The following is a 25,135-nucleotide window of genomic DNA, read 5'->3' as shown; positions in this document are numbered from 1 at the left end:
AATTGGCTGGCCTCGGCTACAACTTCGCTGCCCCTTCGTAGCAACTGCGTGGGCCTGCGTGGAGCTCTCTGAGGCTCTGTGTCAGCTCTACGTTAGCCCTTCTGCCCACTACGTCAGCTATCCCGACTCTTCGGCAACTCCTTGGCTTTTTGCATGGAAGGCAGTTCTTCCTCTACACTGGCCCTCCTGGCTCTATGTCAAGGCTACGTGGGCCCAGACTGGCCTAGCTACTGTGCTGCCTCCACAAATCTCTCTCCGCCTCTCTGTTTGCATTCCCAAACTATCACTGCCCCTCAGTTGCAAGATCTCCCCAATCAATTTCTCTCGTGGGAATTTCTCTCCTCAGAAAATCAATTTCCTCAATCTCTATGTGTGTTCTCTCCAACTGATCCCAAGGCTCCATTTATACTTTTCCTGTTGATGAATCAACGACCGAGATTAAGTCTCTAATCAATGGCTAAGATTAGATTAGACTTGATCCTCGTCTCTTAGAAGCTTCTCACCCATATTTTCATCAATACTCATTAATATTTTTATTTTCCTAAGTTTATACTTAGGAACCCCATTAAAAATATTAATTATTTTAATAAAATACAATCCGAGTGGAATTTCACCAAATGATTTTTGGGTCTTGGAGATCTCATGTGTTTTAGCCCCTCCACAAAATTTCAGAGCTAGAGCACATCCAATGCTACCCAAAATCCACAAAAAACCCTTAGAATTCTTCTTCGTATAGAATCTTCAACTGATGAATTCCAGGACCAAGACCCTTGACCAAGAACCTCTCCAAGACCAAGTCACAAAGCTTCCTTGAACAATTCTTCTTCCTCTTCAAGTCAATGTTAGTCAAACTGTCTTCTACACTACTATTCTCGACTTCTCTTGAATTTCAGCCTCTTATCACAGACCTGTAATTTTCGGCCTACTTGTAACTACCAAGATACCACATGTGACTGCTTGATGGGGCAAATATGTGAGGCTCTTCTCCTTTGCTAGAATTTCACCCTTCTCCTTGTGATTTCGGCTAGTAATGAAGCTTCCTTCTTGACCCTGATCTCGGCTCCTTTAAAGTTTGATATAACCCTATTGCAAAAACCCTGGTTGCAGTGGCACGTGTGAGTGGGGGGACCCAAAGCAATATTGGAAACCTTCGATCTTCTTCTCCTTCTCTTTGCTGCTTAAGATCCTTTCTTCCTTCCTTTCTCACACTTCTTTCTTCTTCGTGGATGCTTGATGTATATGCCTTCAAGTGAGGTTGAGTCCTCTTTATATAGTCTTCTTACCCATGTAATTAAGTTGACTTGTCATCATGTCTAGGCCGACATCTCCTTCTAGATAGGTTTATAGCTTCTTTAAAAGGCTAACTTGTTGAGCACTTGTGACAAGGTCTTGGAGGGTCTTTTGACTCTTACAATGACTCAAATAAATTTCTTTACAATATGTAACATCCCCCAAATGGGTCTTTCATGCATGACAATTACCTAGAAGCTCTCAATGGGAGCTTGACCTATAAAAATAATGTTTTCTTTAGCATGAAACCCATGCCTCAAGATCGACAAAAATATTTTTTTTTCTCATTACATCAAATACATAAAATCATGATTACATATGTCGATTACATATGTCATTATGAAGACCAAACCTAGTTACATATTTCAACAAAGGAGACCATAAAGGCAATGCAAACAATGTTTGATAATGAAGCTCGTCCAATGTGGACTATGTCTTTGGGCCTTGCTTCAATAGTGGGGAAACTTCTTAATTCATCTCAGTAAAAATGAAAATAAGTACTTGGAAAAATACATCATTATACCTCCAATCCTGGGAGTGACCTGAAAATGGGCTGTTCAGATCCTAAAACAGACTCCATCAGTGAAATCCTCTCGAAATTTTGAGTAATTTGAGTATAAACTTGACTGTATTATGTCCCCAACAACTCTGGCCCCTCAAAGAATCTTTAGATTCCACAATAGATTCTATGGGAATATTCCCCTGGAATATTTCTTCGTCGTATGGCGCGCCTAGGCACAGTTTTGCTCCTGGTTCCTTGCATCATAGTTTTGTCGAGTCACGGATCCGCAAACCTCTGCCTGCTCACGACTCCCCCCGCCATCGGCATTTGATATGGGTTAAGTAGATTTTGGTCGGCTAATTAAACAATGTATGGGCCATTAGCCAGACGATCATTTGACTATGTTTAAAGTATTTGGTTTGGGTGGTCGGGGGTTCAAACCATGCGTCCGGCCCCACTTGTTTTGTTGTATATAATAGCACTGTCGGGTTTGTTGGGTCTGCCAAGTTGGTGGCCCGCCAATCGTCAATATATATAGATTTGTCCATATGCCAAACTTGCCTATGACCAGTGGGGGGCCAATTTGGCCACCCCTTGGGTGCCACATGGCACCATTTGATTGGGCCACGTGGCCCCATGCCATTGGGCCACCAATATGCTCAGTCACCGCTAAGAGTCGTCTCCACAATCCGCCACATCATTCCCAGACACCGACAACTAGGCTAATGACAGGACCGCCACGTGGCACCTTGTGGGTGACCTGCAATTTTTTTAGTTATTTGACAAAAACTTTAGATGGGCATAGCTTTCATATACAAAGTCGGATTGAGGTGTTGTTCACATCGTTGGAAAGCTCTTGCCAAGCTCTACGACTTGGTGTTGGTTTCATTGAGATTTGAAGATTTGATTTTTAGCCATTATGGATCCTCCTGGATCATTCCTCCCCACTGAAGGACTTTTGGTCCTACAAAAGTATAAACAGTATTGAAACCTTGATCTGCATAACAAATGTCTCTGTTGGGCCACCTTTCCTTCCCTTCACCTTTGTACTTCAGAACGAATAATGATGAAGTCAACAACTATATCCATATGCAAATCTGTAGCTGCCAATACATGTCCAACTTGCAAAATTCCAAATAATGCCTTACTTGCCAAGAGTTTATAGAACACTCATGGTCAAGTTTTACAACAAAACCCATACCCTTTGTTATTCAACTAAAGGCCAAAATATCACTATGTTGCATATTCAAGTGATGTTATACACTTCATCACTTTTACAAGTTTTTGCCCATCTATGGGGTCTTTAAAAAGCAACATGTGATTTACAATGGTGGTCATACTCAACTACTTAAAAAGGCTACCCATCTCTTACCTAACTAGGCTAATGGGCTTTCTTCCTGTAGTTGGCTTCCTTGTTGAACTGCTTCATCAATCGGTTCCTTCACAGGTTCTTTCATATGCTTCTGGTCCTTCTTTGGGTGTAGCTTTGGATGGAGATTCCAACATGTGGATTTTTGATTTCCATTCTACAATAGTTTTTTTTTTCTCCAGACTTCCTTAACCTTCTTTTGTGTCCCCTTCCTGGGTTACATAACCTTACTTGAACGATTGTTTTTTGTGCGAGTCTGGCAAAGAGAGTTTTCCTTAGCTCTTCCTTTGAAATGCTCGCTATCACTGGAATGGTGTGATGTGCTCTTAGCATCTTGTACTAACTCAGGCTTGTTGCTTGAAGACTCTCTTATCTTTGTGGGTTTGGAGTCTCTTTCTTCAAATTCCTCTCTAACATAGCCTAATCATGCATATTGAGGTAGTTCCACTACGTGGATGGGATTCACAATGCCCTGTCCATTAACTCCTAGGCCATTTCTTTTAGATCCCATCTTCTTCATTAACTTTGAACTAATCCCTGTAGTGTTCTTTTCAAATGCACCAAAATCGTCATCATTATGAGAACATGAAACTAAGGAATCGTTTACATTGTTTACCTCATATGTTCATTCCGAAGCGGGTGATGATGGCTTCTCTAAGTCTTCATTGCACTTCAACTTTTCCAAGGCCTCTTCTGTGACTTGTAACTGAAGTTGCAATCCCTGCTTTTCCTCTTTTGCTTCTTGTAGTACTCTTCTCAATTCAACATTCTTTGCTTGAATGCTCTGGTTGATCTTCTCAAGTTCTTGGAGCCATGCATTCTTTGATGTCCTATCCATCATTGGTCCAACACCTACAATCCCAAAAGCTAAGATCTTCATCCCATCGAATGAATCAGAACCTTGGTCAATTGGTCCAGCACCTGCAATCCCAACAAATGCGATCTTCATCTCATCAGCTGAATCAGAACCCAGGCCATGTTGCATTGTAGCAACAATTTTCTGCTTCCCTTTTCCACCATATTTAGGCTTCAATTCTGGATGTAGTTTCCAGCAATGCTCCTCATCATGGCCTTCTTTCTTGCAATGAGCGCAAGAGGGATTTTCTTCCTTTTTCTTTGTTGTCACTGTCTTTTTTGCATGGTCGTCTTGTTCAAGCTTTCCCCTGCTTTCAATGTGAACAACTTTCACACTAGCCTCATCAAGAGTATTAGGTTCAAATAACAACAATGAATGTTGAAGATAACTACGTAAAGCGCCAATATATTTCATCAAAGTATTAGGTGAATCTAAAGGAATACCTAATGCCAATGCTTAAATTCCTCTGTGAAACTTTGAACATTTTGACCTTTGCCTTGTTAAAGATTGTACCATTCCATCATGGATTTCTTCCAATATCCCAATGGATAGAAATGCCCTCTTAATGCAGAGACAAATTCAGACCAAGAAGAAAGGAGCTACCCATATGCTTGCTACTTTTTTGAGGTTTTCTCTCCCTCCATACAAGAGGTGTGCCTCCCAGTGAAAGAGATGCCAACTGGATCTTTGCCTCATCCTCTTTGATCTATTGTATTCAGAAATATACTTCAATCTGTCTAATCCAATTGTTTATCTTTTTTGCATTAGATTCTCCAATAAACACGCGCAAATCAAATTTTACATCCAACTTAAAAAAAGGCCTTTTAGCAATATTTGTCTGATGATTGTTAGAATTATGAGAACGTGATGAAGTAGAACATTCAATGGAAGATGGAGATGGAGGTTCTCCATTTCCCTGATTTATCGAAGCATGGTCTTCTGGTTTCTCTTTCTTCGTCTTTTCCTTCTTTGCTACTCTCTTCTTATAACCTGCAAACAATTTATCTACCTTATGTGCCATGTAGTAGAAAACTTTTTCAAAGCCATTCTTGGCGCGAACATCATCATTCTCCATTTTCCTTCTTCGTGTTTCACGCCCAATCTTTAGGTCAAAAGACTTGAGTTTTCCTTCACCCTCTTTGAGTTTGGCCATGGTTATCATCCACACTCACAATTCACATCAACAAGAAGACCTCTCTGATACCAACATGATCCAGGATCTTTTCTTCATTGATGTTTTTAGAATTGCATGAAAGAGCATGTAAAAACCATATAAGCAAACACTTAAAGAAGAAGTAGCATAAAGAAGACCATAAAGACAATGCACACAATGTTTGATAACGAAGTTCGTCCTGTTGAGAAATCTAGGGCAATAGATAGGTGATTTCTCTACTATGATAATTGCTTGTGAGTGTCTTTTTACTTCTTGATTATGATCTTCTTATTGTGTTCTTTCCATCAAGACAATTACCAATTCATGAGCAATAAAGAAACAAGCTACACAGTATATAGGCTATCAGCGAGGGCCAAAACCTCTCACTCTTTGAGAGGAAAAACCAAACAATTTCTTCTTATCAAACCTTTAATTGATGAATACCAAGATCATGACAAAGACCCTTAACACTAGAGCCCTTCCAAGACCAAGTCACAAGTCTTCTCTTCACCCTTAGATCAACACTGCTCTTTCTCTTCCTCTTCTCAACTTCCTTCAGAATTTGGACCTCTTCTTGTAGGTCTGCAACTCTTTGCTTCTCTACAGAAACCCTAGATTGACTTTTGATCCTTGAATAGTCTCCTTTTTGGAGAGAGACTCTTTCTCTTCTACTCGACTTCCTTTAGCAACGTCTTTACCCAAACTAGATCACCCTTGTATCACTGCAACCTTTGGCCATTTTCAGATTTGTAATCTTCACACGTGTGAGGGTAGACTAGCCCAAAATAGTCCCACAATGATGTCACTTCCTTCACTATCCTTTCTTCTTCCTTCGTTGATGTTAAGGCTCCTTCTAGGATGATTCTCGCACTTGGTTATCTCAGACTTGCTTCACCGAATTGATGTCCTCCAAATGAGGCCGAGCACTACTATATATAGTGGTTTGTCCATGACTATTAGGCTAACATGATCACTGGAGTAGGCCGACTTCATCTTTCTAGAATAATCCCTTTCATTGTAGGCCGACTTGAGAGAGGACTAGTGACAAGGTCTTGGAGGGTGAATTACAAAAACAAATTTGACTTTTACAATGTGTAACATGTCTTCAATACATGACAATGACTCTTTAGACTTTTATGACTAGATGACAAAATCCCCAAAGGCTCACAATGGGAGCCTTAACTAAAAATAAAATCTCTTTCCCATGAAACCCATGAGTCAAGCATAAAAATAATTTTATTTTTCTTCTTTACATCTTTTAAATAAAATCATAATTACATGTCATTATGAATACCAAACCTAGTTACACTTTTCAACAAGTCCAATGTTGACTATGTCTCCGGGCCTTGCTTCAATAGTGGGGAGGTCTCTTCATTCATCTCAACAAAAATGAAAATGAGTACATGGAAAAATACATCATTATACCTCCAATCCTAGGAGTGACCTAAAAATGGGCTGCTTAGATCCCAAAATAGACTGCACCAGTGAAACCCTCTCGAAATTCTGTGTAATTTGAGTATAAACTTGACTATATTTTGTCACCTGCAACTCTCGCCCCTCAAAGAATCTTTAGATTCCACAATAGATTTTGTGGGAATATTTTGGGAATATTCCTTTCTCGTATGATGCGGCCTCGCAGAGTTCCACTCTTAGTTCCCTGTGCACGGTTTCGCAGAGTCACGGACCCACAGAGCTTCACCTGCTCATGGCTTCCCCCGCCGTCAGCATTTGATATGGGTTGAGTAGATTTTGGTCAGCGAATTAAACAATGTATGGGTCGTCAACCCCATGGTCATCCAACTATGTTTAAAGTGTTTGGTTTGGGTGGTCGGGGGTTCAAACCCCACGGCCCGCCCCACTTGTTATTTTGTTGTATATAATAGCACCACCGAGTTTGGCGGGTCCGCTAAGTTGGTGGCCCACCAACCCACGAGCTATGACTATTGATATATGTGAAAGTTCCTACACTCAGGGAACCAATATTGCGGCAAAACTGAATTTACTTCTTCTACTTGCTTTTAATATACATTATCAAGTTATTTTTTGAATACAAAAGTAAATTACTTTTGCAACCTACACTTCTTTAAATTTGATTACATGAAACAGAAAATTGAGCAAAGAAAAAGATACATAGGACAGTTTATTTTGAACAAAATAGTCCCCGAAAAACCCAATGTGGGAAAACCGGTGCAGCAGCTCTTAAGCAGTAATTCTGAATACAATTTTGGATGCCCTCCCAACAATCTAGTGACAGAGAAAATATAATGGCGGAAAACTGAGTGAATTTACCTCACTTCACAAGTTCACCCGACAATTTCCTGCTGATCCGACGACAAAACTGGCTAACCCCGACTATCTCTGCGTTGGCCTTGTGTAGGCTCTGAGTCAGCCGTACAGGCTCTCTGTCAGCTTTTGCGTTGTCTCTTCTGCCTCTGGAACTTCTGCGTCAACCTCTCTTGGTTGTTCCGGCAGTTTCAACTTTCTGCGTGAAGGCAACCTCACTTTTGCGTGGCCCTTCTGGCTCTGTGTCAGGCCTGTGTGGGCCCAGATTGGCCCAGCGTCAGTCCTTCTAGCTGCTGCGCTGCCTCCACTAGTGGCTCTCTGCCTCTTTGTCCAATATTCCCGAACTATCCCTGCCCCTCTGCTACAGAATGATCACTTAGTTTGAATTCTCAGTTTCCTAGCCCCAGAAATCGAACTCCAGCTCAATTCGTTCTCTCCATGTGTGTTTCTAAATGATCTCCAAGCCTCCTTCTTATACTTTTCTTGTTGGGACTTCAACAACCGAGATTAAGTCTCTAATCAACGACTAAGATTAAAACTTGACTTGATCCGCTTTCTAGAACATTCTCGCCCATATTTTGATTAATACCGATTAATACTTTAATTTTCCCAAGTTTAGACTTAGGAACCCCATTAAAAATATTAAGTATTTTAATAAAATACAATCTGGGTGGAATTTCACCAAATGATTTCTGGGTTCTTTAGAGCTCATGTGCCTTAGGCTCTCCACCAATTTTCATGGCTAGAGCACCTCTAATCCTACCAAAAACTAATGCTACCTCTTAGCGAGGAATGTTGTCTAGCAACAATGCCCAGCTGCATGCTTCTTTGTCTCTGGAGCATCTCTTTTCTGCACTGTTGTTGCCACCAACACTGTGTCGCTGCTGCTATTGTGTTGCTGCCCATGACATTGCCACTGCCACTGCTGCATCTATACTATAGAGCCCTCTGCATCTGCTGCTAACACTGCCACTGCTAGCTCTGCACTGTGTCATTTTCCAATTACTACTGCTCAGCAATGAAAAAGCATCCAAAACTTTTGAACTAACTATGTTCAACATAATACCATGTGAATGTTGGAATTTGACTGCTACTAGTCTCTAACCCTCTAAATCTTCTGCACTAGTGCCAACCTTGCTCTACGCTGATCAGTCTCTGGTCTCAGGTACTGCATCTGTCTCTCCAATCAACTCACTGCATCATTTGACACTAGGTCCATCTCGTTACTGCTGAATCTCAGGCTCCTGTAGCAAGGAATTGATCCAAGAAGTGGATTCCTCAAGGATCCTCTTGCCCACATGTAGTCCTCCCGACTACAATTCAATATCGCCCCATTTCCCTCCTAGTGATTCATGGGCACTCTTGGAAAACTCATCTTCGTCAATTTTTGCTGGAGCAAATTTAGGATCATGTTTCTCATCCTTATCCTTTTGCTTCAAAGGACACTAGGATGCAAAGTGGCCCATCTCGCCACATCTGAAACATTTCACCTTCAAAATGTCCTTCTTCCGCTTCTACTTCTGTTGTCCCTTTGATGCTAGAGCTACGTTCTCCTCCTCCTCCTTGATCTTCTTGCCACTCCCACTACTGCCATTGAGGTTGACCTTAACCAGATCCCTCCTTAATTCTTCCTGTTGAAGGGCTGCCCACATCTCCTCCCATGAAGGTAGTCTTTCCCTGCCCAATATACTTTGGACGAAGACTTGCCATTCATTTGAGACTCCATTCAAGGCCGTCCTTACCATCGCGGTAGACTAAGGAGTAGACCCCACTGCAGCAAGCTGGTCTCTGGTGTCCTGAAGACGTTGAAGATACGAGTTAACCCCTTCCCTCTACCCCAGCGACTGAAGAATCTGAGCTCCTCAGGCTCTGCGCAGTCACTACGTGAGCTAGATCAACTCCTCCTGGCCACTGTGTCACTCCTTCCCGGTCCAGAAACATGACATGGCTCTACGTGAGCCTGATTTGCCCCTCTGCTTCTGTGTTGGCCCAGAGAGCTGACGTAGTTACTGTGTGGGCTCCTCCCGGCTACTATCTCACCCTCTCTTGGCTCAAAATGTTGACGTAGGCATAGCCTCAGTGTCACCTCTTCTGCACTGCGTCACCCTTCCTTTGCGTTTCAGGGCTTGGAACAGCATTGTCACTTGAGACAGCTGCCTCTCTGTAGCAGATCTGCTAGATCTCCCCGCTAATGGCTTCAGTGTCCTATGATCTGCAATCGCTCTGATACCATGTGAAAATTTATGAATCTAGAGACAAAAATCCTACTGCCGTCACTGGTTTAACATCTCCTACTTGCTATTTCATTCAACAAGTTACTTAAGTACATAAACAATGATGTAAACACTACTGCAGACTACACTGACATACAGATCATAAACAAAAACAATAAATGTGACAAACACACGAGGGACACCGTTATTTTTGGACAACACGTCCCCGGAAAAACCCAATGCAAGAAAACCGTTGTAGCAGATAGAGGGTTTTGTATTATTACGCAAGCAAAATCTAAGTACAACAGGTTGCCTCTCACACCGGCAAACCTTACAGAGAAATCACGGCAGCAAGAAATACACGAGGGTTTACCTCGCTCCCCAAGTCACAGCTGATTAGATGAGCGATCTAGCACCCTCCCGGCAAACACTGCGCAATCCCTATGCAATCACTGTGTGGGCTTGCGTCCTACCTCTAGAGGATTGCATCACCTCTCCTGCTGGATTGATCTGCCAGTGAAGCCTGTCGTTCAGCCCTCCCGGCTCAAAACTTCGCTTCCCCAGCAAGATCTCTAACTATAGACGACACTCTGCACTGCCACTGCGTGAGCCCCTCCTGGACTGCGTGAGCCCTTCCTGGGCTACATAGGCCTCTGCATTGTCTCCCTGCTCAAGATGCCTCTCTGCCACGTACTCTTTGGCTCGGAACTTACTCTCTAATCCAAATCTCTGCTTCTGCCCCTCTCACTACAACAGATCACTGGTTCGATTCTCTCAGCAAACCTTGCCCCAGAAAATCGAATTGACTGATCAACTCAATGTATCGCCAACTGCCCCTCAAGTCTCCTCTTATAGGTTTCATGTTGATGAATCAATAGCCGGGATTAAGTCTCTAATCAACGGCTAAGATTAAATTAGACTTGATCCTCATCTCTTAGAAGCTTCTCACCCATATTTTCATTAATACCCATTAATATTTTTATTTTCCTAAGTTTAGACTTAGGAACTTCATTAAAAATATTAATCATTTTAATAAAATACAATCCAGTGAAATTTCACCAAACGATTTTTGGGTCTTCGAGATCTCATGTGTTCTAGCCCCTCCACAAAATTTCGGAGCTAGAGCACATTCGATGCTACCCAAAATCAACGATCCTTCTTAGCAAGGAATGTGCTCTAGCAATACTCCCAAATAGAAGTATCACACTGATCCATGACATCGGTCCTTTGTGCTGCTGATGCTCGGCTTGTTGCCCCTCATCCACTGCACTGTTGCATTATGTACTTGCGGCCCATGACACTGCCACTGCCACTGCTGCATATGTAATACAACTCCCTCTCAATATGCTGCATCATGTTTTCCATAGCACTGCCACTGCTAACTGCTGCACTGCAACTCAGTTGCTGAGAAGTAAGCAACTGAAAAGCCACCCAAAAACCGACAAGCTAATCAATTTGGATGCCTAGAGATGTTGAAGCTACCTCTGCTGCTAACCTGTGTTGGCCCTCTGATGCTATTGCGCTGTTGTTGTATCTGCTCTGTGCCTCCCACAATGCTGCAACACTCCATTGCATTGCTTCAAATTTTGGCACTCTATCTCTGTCACTGTTGCTCCATAATCCCTCAAACCAACTGACTCTCGTCATTCTGCTACTGTTATTATGGGCTCCCGTATCCGTATGTGATCCAAGAGTTCGGGCACCTCAAGGATCCTGCCCCTTTCCTGTAGTCCTCCTGACTACACCTCAATGTCACCCCACCTCTTCTCTAGAGGTGCATGAGCACTCATGGTGCAATCATCATCATTGCCCTCTTTGTTAGCTTGCGCTAGAGCAGCCTTTGAGTCAGACTTCTCTTCCTTGCCCTTCTTCCGAGGGCAATGAGTGGCGAAATGTCCCAATTCTCCACATCTGAAGCATCTGACTTTGGATATATCTTTGTTTTTCCTCTTCTGCTGCCCTCGTTGTCTCGTTGATGTGAGAGTCGCATCCTCCTCTTCCAACTTCTTGGCTCTGATTCCTTTGCCGCTACTTCCCACCTTGGTTAGCTGTCTGATCTCTTCCTGTCGAAGAGCTGCCCACATCTCTTCCCAACTGGGGAGAGAAGCCCTACCCAGGATGCTTTGGAGAAAGGTTTCCCAGTCTTCAGTGACTGCATTCAGGGCAGTCTTGACCATGAATTCAGGATCTGGTGTAGACCCTACAAAAGTCAGCTGGTCTCGAATCCCTTGCAACCTGAGAAGGAAGGGATCAATTTCTTCTCCCTTCTGCATCTGATACTGTTAAAATTGGACAACTAGGTCCAAACTCCATGTTCTGATGCTCAGATTAAGAGGCTAATATTTTTGTTGGATTCCTCTTTCTGAGAGGTGTAAAATCCATATAAAAATAGTCTTAATCCGATGAGCAGAACTTATATTTTGAATTTATTATTCTTAATAAATTATATGTGCAAGGTCAGCCAGTTTTGTAATGTAGGCTCACATGCCCAACAGATGTGTCACACACCCTCATTGATGTATATATATACAGGAAAAGTTGGAGAGAATTTGATCACACAACACAACTCACATCTTCCTCTCTCATCCAAAAGTAAGAGCTACCTGGAGGGTTGTCGTGACACATGCTGGGCTGGCTGACCAAAGGAGACTTTGCTGGTTGAAACATCCTGTTGACCGCCGAAACGAACACATACATTTTTCTTGTTTCTGATTTGTCTTCTGTAAGATCTGCTTATATGTTCTATCTGCATTTTGCTTATCTACTTGTATGATTACTGTGAGAAAAGTGAAATTGCTCTTAGCATAGAACATCCTCAAAACTTAACATGGTATCAGAGCTGAGGTGAAGACAAACTCACTTCAAGTGATCTCCTCCCCACGTCTTGGGTTTTGGAGAAGGAGATTCACACTAGATTACGCCGGCCTAGCATGATGCCCTAGCTCTAAATCTCAGCAACATGAAACCCTATACGCTGGTCATGAAGACTCATACGTAGTCTTGGGTGCCACAGTGATCAAGCTGCAATTATGAAAACTACAGTGATACGTTCATTATATTGAACGCATTATGGGACGGTAGCAACGTAAGCCAATGCAGTCACATTGAACGCAGGGACGCAGTCATATTATATACGCTAAAGTAATGTAAATGTTGGATATATACGCTGGGCACTAGAAATATATACGCTGGAGTTATGTATATGCTGTGCAAGGTGTTATGGATCCGCAGGCAATGAAGATGTATTCATTTATGAATTAAGAAGCAGGTATATGAAGCCGCAGGGATAAAAGTAGCCACAGCAAAGTATATGGAACCACAGTCAATCAATACGCTGTTCATGAAGAAATATAATACGCTGTTCATGGAGACCTAGCCGCAGTCATAACCACAGTCTACTATGGAAGAAACCGTGGTTATCTAAAGTCCTAGCCACAGTCTTAATGATACTCTAGACGCAGTCAATGGATGCCCTAATTTGCTGTCAAAGTGAGGCCTCAATTTGCTGTCAAAGTGAGGCCTCAATATGCTGTCCAGGAAACCTTATATGCTGATGATTGATGCACAGGTCCTGGAGATACTTACATGCAGATAATGGAGACACATTTATATGGTGTTCATGGTTACGTTCATGTTCTGGGTATACATGACATTTATACGGTCAACGTGATGACCTAACACAGGGCAGAGTTCTACACGCAGTTAGACTATACATGAACGCAGCATAATCTATGTATTGGGTCAACATATGAAGCTGCAGTCAAACGCAACATTATCATATGTTCTGGGCTCTCGGCATACTTGAAGGGATGTATCTGCAGTGGAAGAGACGTATTATACGCATTCATGGATGTACGCAGTCATGGAAAGGTCCCAGGATCTAGCTGCTGTCATAATAGTGTCTAGCCACAGTCGAAGAGTTCTGGCCGCAAAGGAAACCTGTAGCTGCCAAGAGCAATACCAATACACACACCATTCAAGGGATATATATGCGGCTATATGTATAATGCAGATTATGAAGACATCTACACGTTGGTCAGATTATGAAATACGTTGGTCATGAAGACCTACACGCAGGCAATGACTATTTATACGCAGGCAAATGGAGATACGTATATGCAGAAAATGGCAATATATATATATAGACACAGTAATGGAGATATATACACGTTGTAATAGGACATGGCAGTCATGGGAGATATGTGTCACGGTTCACGCTATCATCGGAGGTCTATGTTCACGCTGTCATCGGAGGTCAATGTTCACGTTGTACATGTTGACGTTATGAACTATATGCACAGCGTGGATAGTGTTGTCACCTTATACGCAGCCTTATATGCATATGCAGTTATGCATGCACAGTCCCTATACGCTGAAGATATCCACGCAGTTCATCGTTCATGAAAACACTTCTTACGCTGACCATATATATATACGCATAGCATGGAAATGCCGCTGTCATGAAGTCACAGTCAAGACATAGACAACCGCAGTCAAGGTGACGGTAGCCGCAGTGATAAGGAAGAGCTGTTGGGAGCTGCTGGTGGCCGCAGTAAGTTAATGAGGCCGCTGGAACAAACTGCTGTAGCCACAATCTATGCGTATAAATCTCGATGGTATCCCTGTGACAGTTTATATGCAATAAACAACATAACTCAGATTGCACAATGAAAATTACGTTGGGTATCATCTCAGTCTCACAGATGTATATGTTACTGCCTCGGCATAACTTCAATGATGTTTCAGTATTGATCAAGAGCTTCTCGGCATACCTGTAAAAGAAGACATACAGTGTCAATAGTCATCACAGTATTCAGATCTAGTATTCTTGATATGAATAAGTATCTCAAAGGCAGTCAAGATGATAAGGATCATAAGTAGTATGATCATTACAGTCTCAACATGATGAAAAAAAGCAATAATCATCAAGTCAAGGAGAGTCAGCTTTGGCTTGGAGCAGTGTATAGGATCATGATTTCACAATGATCTCATCCTACAATAATGTACAGTCGTGATCTTCATAGGTGCAGAGATCATCTCAGTAATAATCTCAAGGAGAAGTCATGGTGCAGCAATGATGCTCTCAAGAACCTTGCGTAATGAAGTTCTTGATGCAGTAGTGATGATCTTTGAGGTGCTGCAAGGATGATGATCCCAACAGCATGATGATGAATGAGACAACATGATGATAAACGATGTTAATTGCACTAATAGATGGAGTTCTCCCTAGTTGAGAGGGAGTGTTAAAATTGGACAACTAGGTCCAAACTCCATGTTCTGATGCTCAGATTAAGAGGCTAATATTTTTGTTGGATTCCTCTTTCTGAGAGGTGTAAAATCCATATAAAAATAGTCTTAATCCGATGAGCAGAACTTATATTTTGAATTTATTATTCTTAATAAATTATATGTGCAAGGTCAGCGAGTTTTGTAATGTAGGCTCACATGCCCAACAGATGTGTCACACACCCTCATTGATGTATATATATACAGGAAAAGTTGGAGAGAATTTGATCACACAACACAACTCACATCTTCCTCTCTCATCCAAAAGTAAGAGCTACCTGGAGGGTTGTCGTGACACATGCTGGGCTGGCTGACCAAAGGAGACTTTGCTGGTTGAAGCATCCTGTTGACCGCCGAAACGAACACATACATTTTTCTTGTTTCTGATTTGTCTTCTGTAAGATCTGCTTATATGTTCTATCTGCATTTTGCTTATCTACTTGTATGATTACTGTGAGAAAAGTGAAATTGCTCTTAGCATAGAACATCCTCAAAACTTAACAGATACTGTCTTAGCTGATTCTCAAGCAACATCTTTTGTTGAACGGAAGTTCCCTCGTCCAAAGTGGTCAAGGCCTCCCACATTTCCCTTGCTGTGTCTTTTTCAGCGATATGTGGGACCACATGATCCTTGACCCCGTCCAATATCATGCACTTCGCCTTTGCTTGAGCCTTCTCGTACTTCTTGAGAGGATCAGTATCAACCCAAACAACAACAGTCTTCAAGGCATAATCCTTGATGCATTTTTTGTCCATGATTGCAAGGATCCTGACCTTCCACATGACAAAGTTGGATGCTCCATCCAACCTGTCTTAATCCCTCAGTCCATTAACTTCCATCTCTGCTCAAATGAGTGTCGAACAGGTTCTCTTCTCCCTCTTTCGTTGTTGCCCAACAAAACTCGGATCTAGATTTCTTTGGCGCTAGAAATCCTCTAAGGAACAAGTTCCCTCTAGACTCCCTCTGAGTCTTGATTTCCTTCATGGAAATCCTTCCACCAAACAATGTCGAATCACCCCTCTGATCCTCCTTTGCTACTGCTTAGCGACCCGGATCTAGATTTCTTTGGCAAGAAATTTGTTAAGGTAGTGACTCCCTCTACCTTGGTTCAGTCTCCTCAGACACTGTTTTGCACCAGCAACAACAACATCCCACCAACACCTCAGATCTGATCTACACTGCTCCCTCTGCCCCAGCAACTGAAGAATCTGAGCTCCTTAGGCTTTGTGCAGTCACTGTGTGAGCTAGATCAGCTCCTCCCGACCACTGCGTCACTCCTTCCCGATCCAAAAAGATGACATGGCTCTACGTGAGCTTGATTTGCCCCTCTCTACTTCTGCGTTGGCCCAGAGAGCTGACGCAGTTACTGCATGGGCTCCTCTTAGCTACTCTGTCACCCTCTCTTGGCTCAGAATGCTGACGCAGGCACTACGCAAGGCTCTGCGTCACCTCTTCTACACTGCGTCACCCTTCCTTTGCTTTCCAGGCCCTAGAACAACGTTGTCACTCGAGACAGTTGCATCTCTATAGCAGATCTGCTGGATCTCCCGGTTGATGGCTTCAGTGTCCTATGATCTGCAATCGCTCTAATACCATGTGAAAATTTCTGAATCTAGAGGCAGAAATCCTACTGTCGTCACTGGTTTAACATCTCCTACTTGTTATTTCATTCAACAAGTTATTTAATTACATAAACAATGATGTAAATACTACTGCAGACTACATTGACATACAGATCATAAACTGAAACAATAAATGAGACAAATACACAAGGGACACCGTTATTTTTGGACAACACATCCCCGGAAAAACCCAATGCGGGAAAACTGGTGCAACAAATAGAGGGTTTTGTATTATTAAGCAAGCAGAATCTAAGTACAACAGGTTGCCTCTCACACTTGCAAACCTTACAGAGAAATCATAGCAGCAAGAAATACACGAGGGTTTACCTCGCTCCCCAAGTCACAGCTGATCAGATGAACGATCTAGCACCCTCCCAGCAAAAACTGTGCAGTCCCTACGCAATCACTGTGTGGGTCTGCTTCCTGCCTCTAGAGGACTGCGTCACCTCTCCTGCTGGATTGATTTGTCGAGTGAAGCTTGTCGTTCAGCCATGCCGGCTTAGAACTTCGCTTCCCCAGCAAGATCTCGAACTATAGACCAGTGTTGCGAAAATCACAATTTTTTCATTTTTCCAATCATATCGCGCGATTAATTCAATGATTTTTTCATTTTGAAAAAATCACAATTTTTTGGGAAAAATTCTTGATATTTGTTTTCTTTTGCCGATTTTTTCCCCTCGCCGATTTACTCCCAATAACAATTTTCACAACACTGCTATAGACGACACTCTGCACTGCCACTGCGTGATCCCCTCCTGGACTGCATGAGCCCTTCCTGGGTTGTGTAGGCCTCTGTGTTGTCTTCCTACTCAAGCTACCTATCTGCCACGTACTCTTTGGCTCGGAACTTACTCTCCGATCCAAATCTTTGCTTCTGCCCCTCTCACTGCAACTGATCACTGATTCGATTCTCTCTGCAAACCTCGCCCCAAAAAATCGAACTGACTGATCAACTCGGTGTATCTCCAACTAACCCTCAAGCCTCTTCTTATCCTTTTTGTTGATGAATCAACAACCGAGATTAAGTCTCTAATCTATGGCTAAGATTAAATTAGACAATCCTCGTCTCTTAGAAGCTTCTCACCCATATTTTCATTAAAACCATTAATATTTTTATTGTACTAAGTTTAGACATAGGAACCTCATTAAAAATATTAATTATTTTATTAAAATACAATCCGGGTGGAATTTCACCAAATGATTTCTGGGTCTTGGAGATCTCATGTGTTTTAGCCCCTCCACAAAATTTTGAAGCTAGAGCACATCCAATGCTACCCAAAATCAACAGTTAAGAGGGAGTGTTGAAGAATGTAACTAGGTTCAGTGTTCATAAATGTATTTAAGTCACAACATAATTTAGTTGCCAAAAGAAAGAAAATGAAATTTTATTTTACTAAAATTAACTTATTAAAGCACAAGTTTCATGCTTGGGTCAATTGTATTTAGGTCAAAGCCTCCATTGTAGGCTTTTAGGGTTTATGTCAAGTGTCCTTGTTTATGTCATAATGTAAAAGACCCTTCTTTGGAAATATTTGTCAAGAAAGAAATTTATTTTCTATTAAAATAAGTCTTCTAGGCCTCCTCCACCAAGTCGGCCTCAAACTGAACAAGTTGGCCTAAATTTGGATAGCAGAATCAGTATATAAAGGCAGCAACTCAACCTCATTTGTCACTCACTCACACAAGTTCGATCTTCAACTTTTGGGGCCAGAAAAAGTGCAAAATTCAAGGAAGAAGAGGAAGAAGGATAGCAAAGGAGGACTCTTTCAAGCATAAAAGTCGAAATTTTCTCTCTTTCCCACACGTGTGAAACTATGTAGCTGTTGGAAGGGTGCCAAAATTATGCAGTTACTGGGAGGTCAAAATTCTACTGTTGGCAGTTGAAATTCTGCCTCTGGGAAGTCGAAGTGCTTGATTGTTGCTGGGTTGAAGTTGTTGGATAAGAAGAGAGTATTACATCATCTTGGAAGGTTGGCTTGGTGGAGGAAGAAGGTCTCTTGGTCTAGGGTCTTGGTCCATCTCAATTTGAATTATTAAAGGAAGAGTTTTGACTAGGTTTTCCCCTATATAAGGGTTTTAGCCCTAGCTGTCGACCTACATCCGGTGTCGCTGATCTTCATATTTTGCTTTTGATAATTGCTTGATGAAACAAAGATAAAGAAGAACATAAGAAAGTTAATAAGAACATAAAAATATCACAAGTAATTATCAACATAAGAAAATCTTTCTGCGTCTCTGATTTTCTAACAACCAGGTCGTCACGTAAATGTGATGTGGAGTATCTCCAGGTAGGGCTTAAAGGAATGAATCCAAGCAAAGCATGATGGATTGAACTTGGAAAAGTGAGGGAGTTGTACCTTCACCCGTCTGTTGATTAGTCATATTTTGGTGGCCCAAAAGTTTCGAGCAAAGAGGAATGATCCAAGAGGATCCGAGATGCCGCAAATTTTAAAGGTCTAAAAACTTGATGCAAGTGATGCCATGTCAAAGAGCTCGGCAAGAGGTTTCCAACACAACTTGAACGGGCGAAAAATCACTTCATATGTGACAGTTATGTTGTTCTAAAGTTTTTACAAAACAACTTAAAAAAGCACAGGACATGTGACACACGGTGCCCCCACACAAGGTGACACATGGTAGTCCATATGGAGACCATGTGGCAGGAAGCCTACGTGGCATGACGATGTGGCACACAGTTGGCATCTTGTTGGCAGTGAGTTGGACCAATCATACGCTGCCATGTGGCAGCATCTAATTGGCCAATAATGGTTTCCAAACGCAGGGCAAGTCGACGAAGGGACTTGAACCCCCAACCTTAACAGAAGTCGCCAAGCGACTTGGCCGTGGGGCAACGATGGCACGATGGTAGGACTTAAGTGTAAACTATTAAAGAATATATTTAATGTGATTGTATTTACTATTGGGTTAAAATGGTTTAGTTAGGGTCGAACTTTCGACTCCAACCAACCAATTCAATCCATGTAAACAAATTGAATTTGAAAGTCTGCCCACCAATCTTGTTAAATGTTGGTCGTTGCAACAATATGTACAAGTGGAGGCCCACAGGTTGGACCCCAAGACCTGCCAAAGGAGGCACACCTTGTGAAAATTCCTTGAATGCAATAGATGGATATTTATCTTCTAACTATTAGTAGTGTCTTTGTCTTCTGAATTATTATTCGGCAAATAACAATAAATTTACTATTGCATCCTTCATAGTAAAAAATGTTGTGGAAATATAAAAATTGGAATTGAGAAATAGATGCACACACAAAATATAACACCGTTGTTTTTGGACAAATGTCCCTGGGAAAACCCCAAAGGGAAAACCAGTGCAGCAAATGAGGGTTTTATTATTATGCAACAGTAGAAATATTACAACCAGTTGCCTAACTGGCAAACCTCCAACAATCTATTGGCAAAGTATCTGAAAGACAACCTGTCTTCCTTTGCAATTGATCTGGGCCTCTCCTAGCTAGTCACATTCTTGTCTGAAATTCACACTTCATAAATGCGCAGATATGGCTGTAGGAAAATCGTACAGCCCTGGAATCACCTCCAAGTGAGTCGTCCTGCCTCCCTCTGCCTATGAAGCCAAATAGCTCTGCCTCCAGGACACTAATCCAGCCACTGGCCATTGAAACATGGCTTCCTCTGGTAACTCACACTACAGTATTCGACCTCCTCTTTCCTGTCACCCGGACACTAGAAATACTAAGGAAATCTTCCTCCGGAATCTTTGTTGCAACCTTTGCTTTGATGCTTCCCCTAGCTTCAACGGCGCCCTTGTTGAATACCTGCAACTAGGTAGTCGAACTGCTCAACTTTGTAACTGTAAAACTGTGTCTTCTCCAATCCCTTCAATCTGCTCTTAATCTCTTGTTGAAGTCACAACGGCCACAATCAGCGTGTTGAAGAAAGTGTAACTAGGTTTGGTCTTCATAATGACATGATCTTTGTATTTGATGCAATAAAAGGAATCAATTTATTTTTTGTAATCTTGCTACATGGGTTTCAACTTTCATGAGCAAGAAGTGTCTCTAGGTGAAAGACTTCTTTTCGATGTCTTTAGAATTTATTTAAATGTCAAAGAGCTGTGTCATGTGTATAGAAACTCTTCATGAGTTTGTGTCATTGTTTTAAGATCCAGCCGGCTCGGAACCGACTCAGTCGAGTTGGTTCGAGCCGGGAAAAAAATTTCAAACCGGCAGAAAATTCGGTTCGGTCGGCCGAGTCAGTCATAACTCGGCCGGATCTGTAACTACTCGGCCGGGTAGCTGACAGTGGCCAGTGAACCATAAAAACACACTTTTTTTATTTTATTTTTTTTAATTTTCCTAAGTGTGGGGGACTCCAAAGGGGTTTATGAATTAGTTTGCTAGTCTTTGGGGTCCATTCCCCTTTCCCAAACCCTAGTATTTGATCACATTGCCCTACTAAGGATATGCTATTCATGGTAATGTTAAATTCTTAAAGTAAAAGTGACATTCTCCTTAATCTTCATTTTCATCCTTTTACTTAAATTTTTAACATTACCATGAAATGACTCAGGGTGTTTGAGAGTGGTTCCGGCCTCATTGGATTTCATATGGAGAAAGTAGAATTTTAGATTTCATTCAAAATCCAGCAGACTTATTGGTTTTTCAAGATTTCAGGATTGGGGGATTACAATGTTTCCATTGAATTTTGTCATGTATTAGGTTATGGAACTCGTATTTAATCAAGAGCACCAATCCCTCTATGTACCTTGATGTTAGTGACATTGGTTGTCGAACTCCTCTGGGATTCGCTCCCAAACCGGGAGCTTTTGAAAATGTCGCTCTCGCTCCTGTTTTCGCTCCCGCTCCCAAGTAACACTGAGCCAGATGATGTTGGCAACTCTAGCAGTAGCCAGTAGTACTAGTCACAGACTTTTGTTGTAGAGGCCATTTCTAGCCTCCTTGGTTATGTGTTTTTGTTTTGATCTCTATATCATCATCGTGTATGTATTGGACAATGCATTGGGTGCCATTTTAATATAATGGATATATTCATGCGCCTACTTTGATCATATGTTGTCTTCTATCTATATTCTAATGCTGTATGTTTGGAAACATGAATGAAAATCTTTAAAATTATGTGTTTTTATAAAAAATAAATATTTAATGTATTTTTTACAACGACCGAGTCACTGAAATCGAGCCGGCCGAGTCGATACCGAGTCGGAGTCGGAGTCGGAGTCGACCCTCGGCCGAGTCGGAGTTTTAAAACATTGGTCTGTGTAAATATGTACAAGTCTTCAAAGTTGTCTAACAGCCCTCCACGACCAAGATCAATGCCTCAAAACAAGCCTTCCGAAGTCTGCAAGCAAAGCAATAAGGAAAGGATCATGTCAGCTCCAAATAAATGAATTAAATAAATAAATATGTCATGTCGGCTTGAAGAAAGGGACACGTCGGTTCAGAAGTTCATGTTGGCTTGCATATGGGATGACCACTATAAATACCCATAAAGGGTCAGCGCAATTACATAAGAAACTTCGGATCTCTCTGAATTCTCGCAAGGGAAGAAAGGAGCCGCAGTGAGCCACAGTCATGAAGAAGAGAAGCCGCAGTCATGAAGAGGGAAGCCGCAGGAGCCGCAGTCATGAAGAGAGGAGTCACAGTAGGGTTTGACTACACCTAGTTTGGGTTTTAGGTGCAGTCACAACCTCAATGCATGGAGCAGTGGATGATGTCACCACAGTGAGTTGGAGTCTCGGCATACCTAAGATCTGAAGGTGGTATCCTCGCATGGAGAAAGGCAACAAAGAATGTTTATAGTCTGGGCATGTCCCTATCTCTGTCTTGGCATTCTCTCCAAGCATAACTACAGTCTTGGCATACCAGTCATGAAGAGGATCTAGATGGTATCCTTGTATCAGTCTTGGATCCATAACAACGAAGGAACATGACAATTTTGGCATGATCACAGTCTCGGCCTATTGCAGTGCAGTCAAGGTATAAGTATACGTTGAGAAGGATCTCAGAACCCCTTACTGTTTCAACTTATTAGATATCGCTATGATCCTAGATCTCTGTCTCGGCATACTTATTCTCGGTAGGGATCATTGTAGTCAGATCTGTCTATGTGTGTATCTCAGTGATCTCTTGCATACACACAGTCTTGGCACATGTCTAGATCTCAGTTATGATGAGTATAATATCACACTCTGACTTTGATTGAACAAGGTTTATATTAAGTATAACAGTCACTCAGTAAAGTGATGATCTTATGAAGATGCAGTCAAGCAGTGTGATGACATTGGCATGGTAGCAGAGGAGAGGATGATCTCAGTAAGGACCTGAGATCTCAAGATGCAATCTCAGTGATGCAGCAGTGGTGCAGATGATGATGTCAGCAGTGTTCGAGAAAGAGGATTGATGTCTTGGTCTTGGAGAGGCGGATTGTGTCAAGAGTCATGGTCTTGGTATTCGTCATTGGAATCTCTATAAGAAGAATTTACACATGGGTTTTCCTCTTCAAGTGGGAGAGATTTTGGCCCTGGCAGAAAGCCAAACATTTGTGTTTTTGTCTCTTTTGTTCTTTTGGTAGCAGTTTGATGAAGTAAACACATACACTAATAATGAATGAAATATCAAGCTAAGATAAATTGTTTAAATACTTCACAAATTGTTATCATGTTTCGAAGAATCAACCTAATCTTGCATGCCCTAGATTCTTCAACACAGTGCTCAACCGATAGCTAAGATCAATTTGAATTCATCAATAGAAGCTTCTAGAGCAAAATCGATCTACCTTAATTAATTCGATCTAATTTACCACTTTCCCTAAGTTAGACTTAGGAAATATTTTAATTATGGCAAATTAATTTAATTAACATGTTTCTGAGTCTTATCTCGTGAAACTTTTTTCGGGTTTTGGAGATATCGTGTTCCTTAACCTCTTAGACACAAGCCGAGACTAGAACACCTGTCTGCTGCTACACAAGCTAACACACCTTTTGCAATTTTGTTTGGACCAACAGTGATTTAGAATGTTAAAACAAGACTGCAGCCAGTGAGAGAGATAGCCGACAGCCCACAGGCTTGCCCCAGGTCTGTCAGGCCTGAAACATAATAAAAATTGTTTGAACCCTGCCAAGGCATGAGGAGAGAAGGGAATTAAAGCTGACAGGGCCGAATACAAACTTTTTTCTGCAGAGCTTGTGTAGTGTTTTTATGCGGAGAGCCTGGAGGCAATAGGGGGTTTGGCAGACCTGTTACATTTGCTCAGAACCTTGTCACCTATCCATTTATGGGTAGCGAAGGCGCTGAGAGCCGAATACAACTATCAACAATGGATCTGTCGAGCCCAATTAGCATTGGGACTGTCGAGCCCTGTGACAGCATACTGGTCTGTATGCATTGTTGTGACAGTATATTGGCAGAAAGAGGAGGTCAAGCAGCTGGTCTGTAGACTTCACTGTGGTTTCTCTTTTGCAATTTCTAGCCTGTTTATCCCTTTGGAGAGTAGCAGAGGAGAGGTTCGATCAGTTTTGCAGGTCACTGCGAGTTTGTATCAGTGGAGAACCAGCAGTAGCAGACTGATCAAAATTTTCCCTTTGCATCACTAATAAAGAGGCCTTCCCATTGGGAAATGGACCCAGAGACATAGCCCACATCTTGTGTGAACTCTGTTAACAAATTGCCTGGGTTTCTTGTGTCTCTGCTGTCAACTTCTGCTCTTAAATTCTCTATTTTATTTCTTTAAGTCTGGTATTTGTACTCTTTAAGGGAACCTTTAAAAGTTATCAAACAAAGATCCAGATCACCAGGCAAGCTGATATGCCATTGCAAGGGGAATCCACCAATAGATAGACTGAAAGCATGGGAGTAGTACTAATTTATGGCTGCAAGCGGGAGGGAAGGCTTGCTGTGATGGATGGGAGAAGCAGACACATGGAAGACAGAGGGCAGTCATGTGTGAGCCCGTGATTCCATCAACGAGACATGGATTATCATTAGGGGATCTGCCATGAGGAGGGAGCATCATTGATCATTAATACCCCTTCTGCTACATGAAATGCACGATTAGAAAGGAGGTCAACAATTTGGTTGTTAATACAGAGGATGTGGAAGAATTGCACTGTGGAAGGAGTGGAGAGCCATTCTAATCTAGTGAAGAATCGAGCTCAGGCATTTGAGGAAGAAGAACCAAATTGGAAATAGTGAATGGTGTTTTTGTTGTGCCCAACAATAAAATGATGATGGATAGATGCAGAGGAAGAGACGAGAATCCCTTGAAGCAGAGTGTATGCTTCAGCCAGATTGTTTGAAGCTACTCCCAGGCTCCATGAGAATGAGAATACCACGTGTCCTCCTAGGTTGAAAAGCACCTGCCTCGCACCTGCCACCCCGATAATACCCACTTCTTTCAACAAACTTTGATATGCAAAAATCCCATGAATTCCCAACTTGTGGAATCACCAACGCAATAATGGAGATAATATGTATTTCAAATATAGTTTATGCTTTTGTGAATTTCTAATATGCTATAGGTCTTACTATATTCCTTTTTGCAAAGACTATCGCTTTTCTAG

At 42.0% G+C, this 25,135-nt stretch overlaps 1 protein-coding gene across 1 annotated transcript in view; it reads left to right on the top strand.

The window, feature by feature from the left end:
* Nucleotides 1-25,135, top strand: part of LOC149138140 (phosphoserine phosphatase, chloroplastic-like) — a 225,675-nt gene that overhangs the window by 194,897 nt on the left and 5,643 nt on the right. The gene's annotated exons all lie outside the window — the stretch shown is intronic.

This window comes from Pinus tabuliformis, chromosome X (genome assembly GCF_031772625.1).
Source record: "Pinus tabuliformis cultivar Carrire ecotype Pingquan chromosome X, CPIR1, whole genome shotgun sequence".
NCBI lineage: Eukaryota > Viridiplantae > Streptophyta > Pinopsida > Pinales > Pinaceae > Pinus > Pinus tabuliformis.
The sequence above is the reverse complement of the archived record's forward strand: the minus strand, read 5'-3'. Positions and strand labels throughout refer to the sequence as shown.